At 41.4% G+C, this 6,028-nt stretch overlaps 1 protein-coding gene across 1 annotated transcript in view; it reads left to right on the top strand.

Moving 5' to 3' along the window:
• Positions 1-6,028, top strand: part of GMDS (GDP-mannose 4,6-dehydratase) — a 364,296-nt gene that overhangs the window by 290,479 nt on the left and 67,789 nt on the right. The gene's annotated exons all lie outside the window — the stretch shown is intronic.

The following is a 6,028-nucleotide window of genomic DNA, read 5'->3' as shown; positions in this document are numbered from 1 at the left end:
GTTGCTCAAAGCCCCATCCAGCCTGGCCTTGAACACTTCCAGGGATGGGGCATCTGCAACTTCTCTGGGCAACCTGTTCCAGTGTCTTACCAGCCTCACAGTAAAGAATTTCTTCCTCATATCTAATCTAAATATACCCTCTTCCAGTTTGAAGCCTTTACCCCTCATCCTATCACTACATGCCCTTGTAAAATATCCATCTCCAGCTTTCTTGTAGGCACCCTTCAGATACTGGAAAGAGTATCACCTAATGAGCACGCTAGGAGAGGGAAAAAAGAGTATTTCCAAGTCTGGAAGGATGGTGGCAGTGCACAGAGATGATGCAGGATGGAACCTGGTTTCTGGACACAGGGAACAATAGCCCCAATTGTGCGATGTGGGAGCGGGTGCGCCCAAGAGAGGATGTTCTCATCTCCTGGGGAGGGTGATACCAGCCCCGCTGGCTGCTGACACAGCGTCAGCTGTCAGTCCATCTGTTCTGAAGCGCTGGCTTCAGCTGGCTGATTCAAGCAAGGTGTGACAAGAGCATGTTCGCCTTGACATGGATTGCAGGGTGGGAGTGGGGACCTGTGTGTTTGGAAGTGGACATGGGTTCTAAAGTGGAAATTCACGGGGGAATAGAGGCTTTCGTGTTATGCAAAAAAGGGTTGGGCCCACGTATCAGAATCAAACACTAGGAAGTCATTAAGAGCTGTCTGTCATTGTGTGCTTTGGTAAGGTGTCAGAATGATAAGGAGGACACAGAGACAAAAGGAGTTGCCAAACAGGAAAAGGACACTTGACCCAACAAGTCTGTGCTTTGTGAGACCCACTTTCCTGCTTTGTCATACCTCTTACTAACAAGTACATATTCACTCCTCAAAATTCATGGTTATTCTGAAGCCCTCACTGTAGTTTCACCTTATTCATGTGCTCATTTTCTGCTGAAGTAGTGGTGCCCGTGGTATCTTCTCTGCCCTTATTGGTCTCCTTTTGGGAACGCAATTTCTGGATTTTAAATTTAGTTCACTATACACTAGTCTGTTTTGGGACAGTGAGTAAGCACAAGTCCCTCAGGAATGCTCATGAAATTGCTAGCGGGTCCATACGTACATGAGTATGGGGATATCTTCAAATACAGAGTGGAAAGTGGCCTTGAAATAGCACTGTGTATAAACATCAGACGTCTACTAGTAGAGTTTATCTGAAATTATCTGGTCTGTCATAGGCCACCTTCCCTTGGGCTCCATCTCTCTCTTCCACTGTCCCCATCTTGCCTTGCGTTTAACACAGTCCCTGCTGGGTTCCTATGGAACCCAAGAAGGCTGTGAAGCTGCTCAAGCGCGATTAAGGTAGAAGCACAAAATAGATTTTGAAGTATCTTTGTCTTAAGGAATACGCAGATGAACTGTGAGCAAACTCCCCTATGCAGACATGCGGCAGAACCTGTTGCATGTTGTCATGAGCTTGTTGGAGGATACGGAAGTGGTGTTATTTTTTCAGCCTATGAAAGGGCAAAGGTTGATGTATCTTTCCCTGGTTTAGTTCCAAGCCAGTTTAACCTGTCCTGATTTACGGTGGTTTATTTAACTTTTTAAGTTAAGTGGACTGTACACACTCTGTCATACCCACATATTCAGAAACAGTAAGTCATGTGTCCATGTAGTTTAGGCAAAACTACCCATGCGTGGCATGAAAGACATGGGAGACCAAGTGAAACACTCCTCATGTCTTCTGGGTTTCTCTTGACTGACAACAACAAGCAGTTGTTTAAACAGTTATTTATATTTTTATGCTGATCACATTTCTTGTATAGTAATGTCAACCACATAACTTCTGAATGGGTTCTTCCATGGGAAGCCACAAAGACACTCAATCTGATTGTAACTTTCATTTTCCTTACCTGATGCAAAGAAGAAGATACAACCTAAATCCTCAAGCGGGCAACGCTTCTCAAAGCTGGTAAGATGCAGAACAGAATAGATTTTGATCTGCTTCATCCACATGCAGAAGCAGGCCAAGGGTATTCCAAGACTTTCAGCTGTTATTTTGGGTGCCATGGTTCTTGGCAATTGGCTTGGCATCCACTTCCTGCAACCGAGGTTTCCTTTTTAGAGTATCTCAGGATGGGTACCCAGAATCACTTTCTTTTTTTTAAGTTCTTCTGTTCCTTATCAAAGGCAGGCAGACTTCTGTTTGTTTCAGTCAGGGAATCACATCTGTACAATTCCAAAATGCCAGACCAAAATCCAAACCATTGCGAGAAAGCGAGGAAAAGCAATGAAGGAACTGAAACAGACTGACAGCACGTGTCCCCTCCTGCCACCCTCACCAAGACCGCTGAAGGCAAGAAAGCCTCAGGTTGACATTTTGGAAGGAGGCTTAGCCAGATCAGTTAACAGAAATTCTGCTGTTGAATCCCAGCTGACACAGAAAATCTGATGGTCAGATTCTCATGTCTTATTTGGAAAGGTTTCTGTCTGTCTGTCTCTCTAAAATTTAACATGGTATTCTGGAAAGTGAAAATAAATATCATTTAATCTTGTGTACAGTCAGTTCTGACAGTGCCAATACATTCATTTGAAAACACATTTGTTTTCTTCAGTTAGTGATCCCTGGGGTCAAGGCCTCCCATTGAAAAGCTTAGCTGTACTGAAGAAGAAACCTTGAAATGTGAGACTGTCTTCTGGTCAAATTAAGTAGACCCTTTGAATGCCTTGACTCTAAATCTCTTCACTCTGCTTTTGACTGCCTTGGGGCCCCCTGATATTTACTGGCCTTGGGAATTGTTCCTGCTAATGCTTCTAATGCCTGTCTCTCCCCTTCTCTCCTTGCGTCTTGCCAACTACAAACCTATTGGTATCATTTCTTTCTGCTTGTATCAAATTCCTATCAGCATCTTTTCTGACCCTTTTTAATTGTATTTGGAGACTCTAATCTTCTGCAAGGATTGGGGAAAAATGGTGACTTCTGCCTTTCTTAAAATCAGCAGTTTTCACAGGAGCTTCACGAGAAGTTGGCTTTTTACACTGAACTTGATGCACTATGAAAGATGCTTTCACACATTTTGCAGGCTTTTTTAGCACATGGCTAGTAAGATCATACTTCACACTCATTTACTATCCTAGGCATGTAAAGATAAGTTTCCACTAGAGCTTACTCACCTGTAAAATGTAGATACTTCAGAAATAATCTCACTAGTCTTTTCTACTTTTGTTACAGTCAGAATGTTCATATTGTAGGTAAGCAACTTACTCTATACTTGGATTTAAATAATCCATATGATAGTCACAAAAAAAAATATTAAAATTAATTTAAAATTTACTTTCAAAGTTGAAACTGAAATTCAACAAGCCACCGCAGTCATCTGGAAACAACCAGCCCTGCAGCACAGGATGTCAGAAGCATCAGGTCTCTCAACCCCTGAAGTTGAGTAATTTTTAGAGAATTAGGGCCTGTCTTTAATTTTCTTATCTTTCAGCAAGATAATTACTATTCATTTGTATGCAGAAATTTCCCTCCAAGAATTGCACAATTGCTCCTAATCAAATTATGCCCGTTAAGGTGTTAGAGTAAAAATGCGTCTATTATTTTTGCATGGCAGATATTAAGCTAACAGTTCTATAGGAGCTTGCTTCATTTCATTGCCCTTTCCTGCAACAATGAAGATTAACTCCGGGTCTCACTGGTCTGTCCTGTCATCACAGAACTTAAGATGTATCTCAGTTAGGAGTTTATGTTGCTTTTTAAAAGGGAAGAAAAAGAAACCTTTCAACCATACGTAAATGTTGGATTTTTCTCTGAATCTAATGCTCTGCATGTGTTACAGAGAATTCTTCCTCTTCCCTCCCACCTGTTTCTGCAGGTGTCCTACAGCTTGCCTAGGATAGGAGCTGAAGGTGTATTCGTGCATCACATTTGTTAAGGGCCGGCATGGCTGTCACTCTGATGTACATACATAATGCAAATTTCCTTCCTTTAAGCAAGCCCTGGAAACTCTGTCACAATGCGATGCTAATATTTAAGCAGTCATCTGCCCTCTTATTATTCTTCTTCAAAGAAAAAAGGGCATGCTAACTTGCCAACTTCTTCCTCTTGTCATATGCCTTAAGCAATTAAGCATTTTTCTCCAGTCCTTTCTAGTGCTGATATAAATGAAACTCCATGTAATGGTTTGGAGAAAAATTCATGGCAGTGTCAAGAGATACCTCGTCCTCCTGGAGTTATTTCTTTCCAACTGCTCTTTCTAACTCCTAAGTAGTTCTGTATCCCTCCTTACCACCTTGTTTATTTTTCAAAGGATTTTTGTATCTAAATATCTACATATATATGTATATAAAAGAAATTTCCCAAGTCTTAGTTTAGTTAGTTGCTTACACTAAATCTTTAGTTAGTGTTGCTTACATTAAACTTTACATCTTTACTTAACTGCGTTTGGCCTCAGTTGCCCTTTTTCCACCTTGGAATTAAGCAGGACGGCTTTAAATTTCAGTCTCTTCAGATGTTTTTTAAAAATTCAGCTCTATGTTTCCCATGTTTCATAGGATTCCAGTAAAAATTCCTCAGGGCATATCACATTCTCCCAAAGTCAGCTTTCTTAAAGTCAAAAACATTTCTGAACTCCTCTAAGTGTTCCTGCCCTAAAGAACATTTAGAGTCTAATGAAACCATGATCACAAAACCCTAAATGCCCCGTACTTCCACTTTAGTTTTCATACAAGCTTCATTTCCTACTCTTCAGTTCAGAGCCGCCTGTGACTGTAAACTGTTCGGATGTCTGCAGGAGGAAACACGTGCTTCCCTTCCTCAAGGATCTTTTTGCTCATCAATGTCAATATGTGGCCTGTATTAATACTCATGAAAATGAAATGGGAGCATTCAAGGAAGAATAATCTTCAGATGATTTTCCTGTCTATTTTCCTCACTAGCAGCCAGGTAAAGAAGTTGCAAGTTGTCATAATTCTGACAGCCTTCTCTTATCTGTTCGGGGTTTTTTTCTCCTTGTTCTGAAAATGTATGTCAACATCTGAAAACTACTGCCTTGGTAAATTATTACCTCTGTTGTCCTTAATTCTCCTCCGAGCTGACTTTGCTGCTGTGTCAGCCAAAACGTTTATATTGCTCCTTACTTCAAACTCAACATTATCTCTGCATTGCTTTGCCACCCTCTTCCTTTTCTTTGTCCCTCCTGCTAATAAAACCTGCAGTACATTTTTTGTTTGTTTGTTTTAGTTAAGGCCTTACATATCGGGCATTTCAGAGGTATCTCTGAAAACATACATGTCAAATTCAGCCAAGTAAAATAATGATTAGTATTAACTTGTCTCTGTATAGCATCTACAAGGCACAGAGCACTTAAGGTATTCCAAATGTTTCTCAACAAGCATGTGAAAAAGGTTTTAAAAAAATAGCATCACTGCATTTCTGTTTCTGAAACACGTGTATGGCAGATCAGACAGACTACACTACTTGAGTGAGATCATGAGGCGGCGACAAAGTTAGGAGGAGAGCCTGATAGCATTGTGCTCTGCTGCCATTCCTAGCGGACACAACCGTCCCTCCACAGGTAGCTTTCTACTTTTTTATCTCGCCCTGATTTTGTTCAAATTAGTTGTTCCTTAGAAAATAGGAAGATCATTTTTTCCATCAGGTTTTCCTCTCCATATGTCACCAAACCTGAGAAGCTTCAGCAGGCTCGTGTCCAGTCTTGCTCTCTGTCTTGTTTAATCCCCTTAACAGACTCTTAGCAGGAGCCCTAGCTTACCTCCTTTCTTGTGGGACCAGATACCTAATATGTGCCCCTCCAACCCTCCCACACACATTTCTGACTTTTTGCTTCATAACTAGCTAATTACATCAGTATTAGACAGGCGCATCCAGTAAAGGAATCCCTCTGGACACCACTGTGTGCAGTCCTCATGTGCTTTGCTTTACTCAGTTGCTTCTCTTTGCATCATCCTGCTCCTCCTCTGCTGTGCCTCCAACAAAATATTTCTCTGGCAACTTCTATGGCTGGCTCTGTTCCCCTTCCTTCTTCACCACCTCTTTC

The sequence above is a fragment of the Charadrius vociferus genome, unplaced genomic scaffold (assembly GCF_000708025.1).
Source record: "Charadrius vociferus isolate BGI_N301 unplaced genomic scaffold, ASM70802v2 scaffold565, whole genome shotgun sequence".
Classification (NCBI taxonomy): domain Eukaryota; kingdom Metazoa; phylum Chordata; class Aves; order Charadriiformes; family Charadriidae; genus Charadrius; species Charadrius vociferus.
The sequence above is the reverse complement of the archived record's forward strand: the minus strand, read 5'-3'. Positions and strand labels throughout refer to the sequence as shown.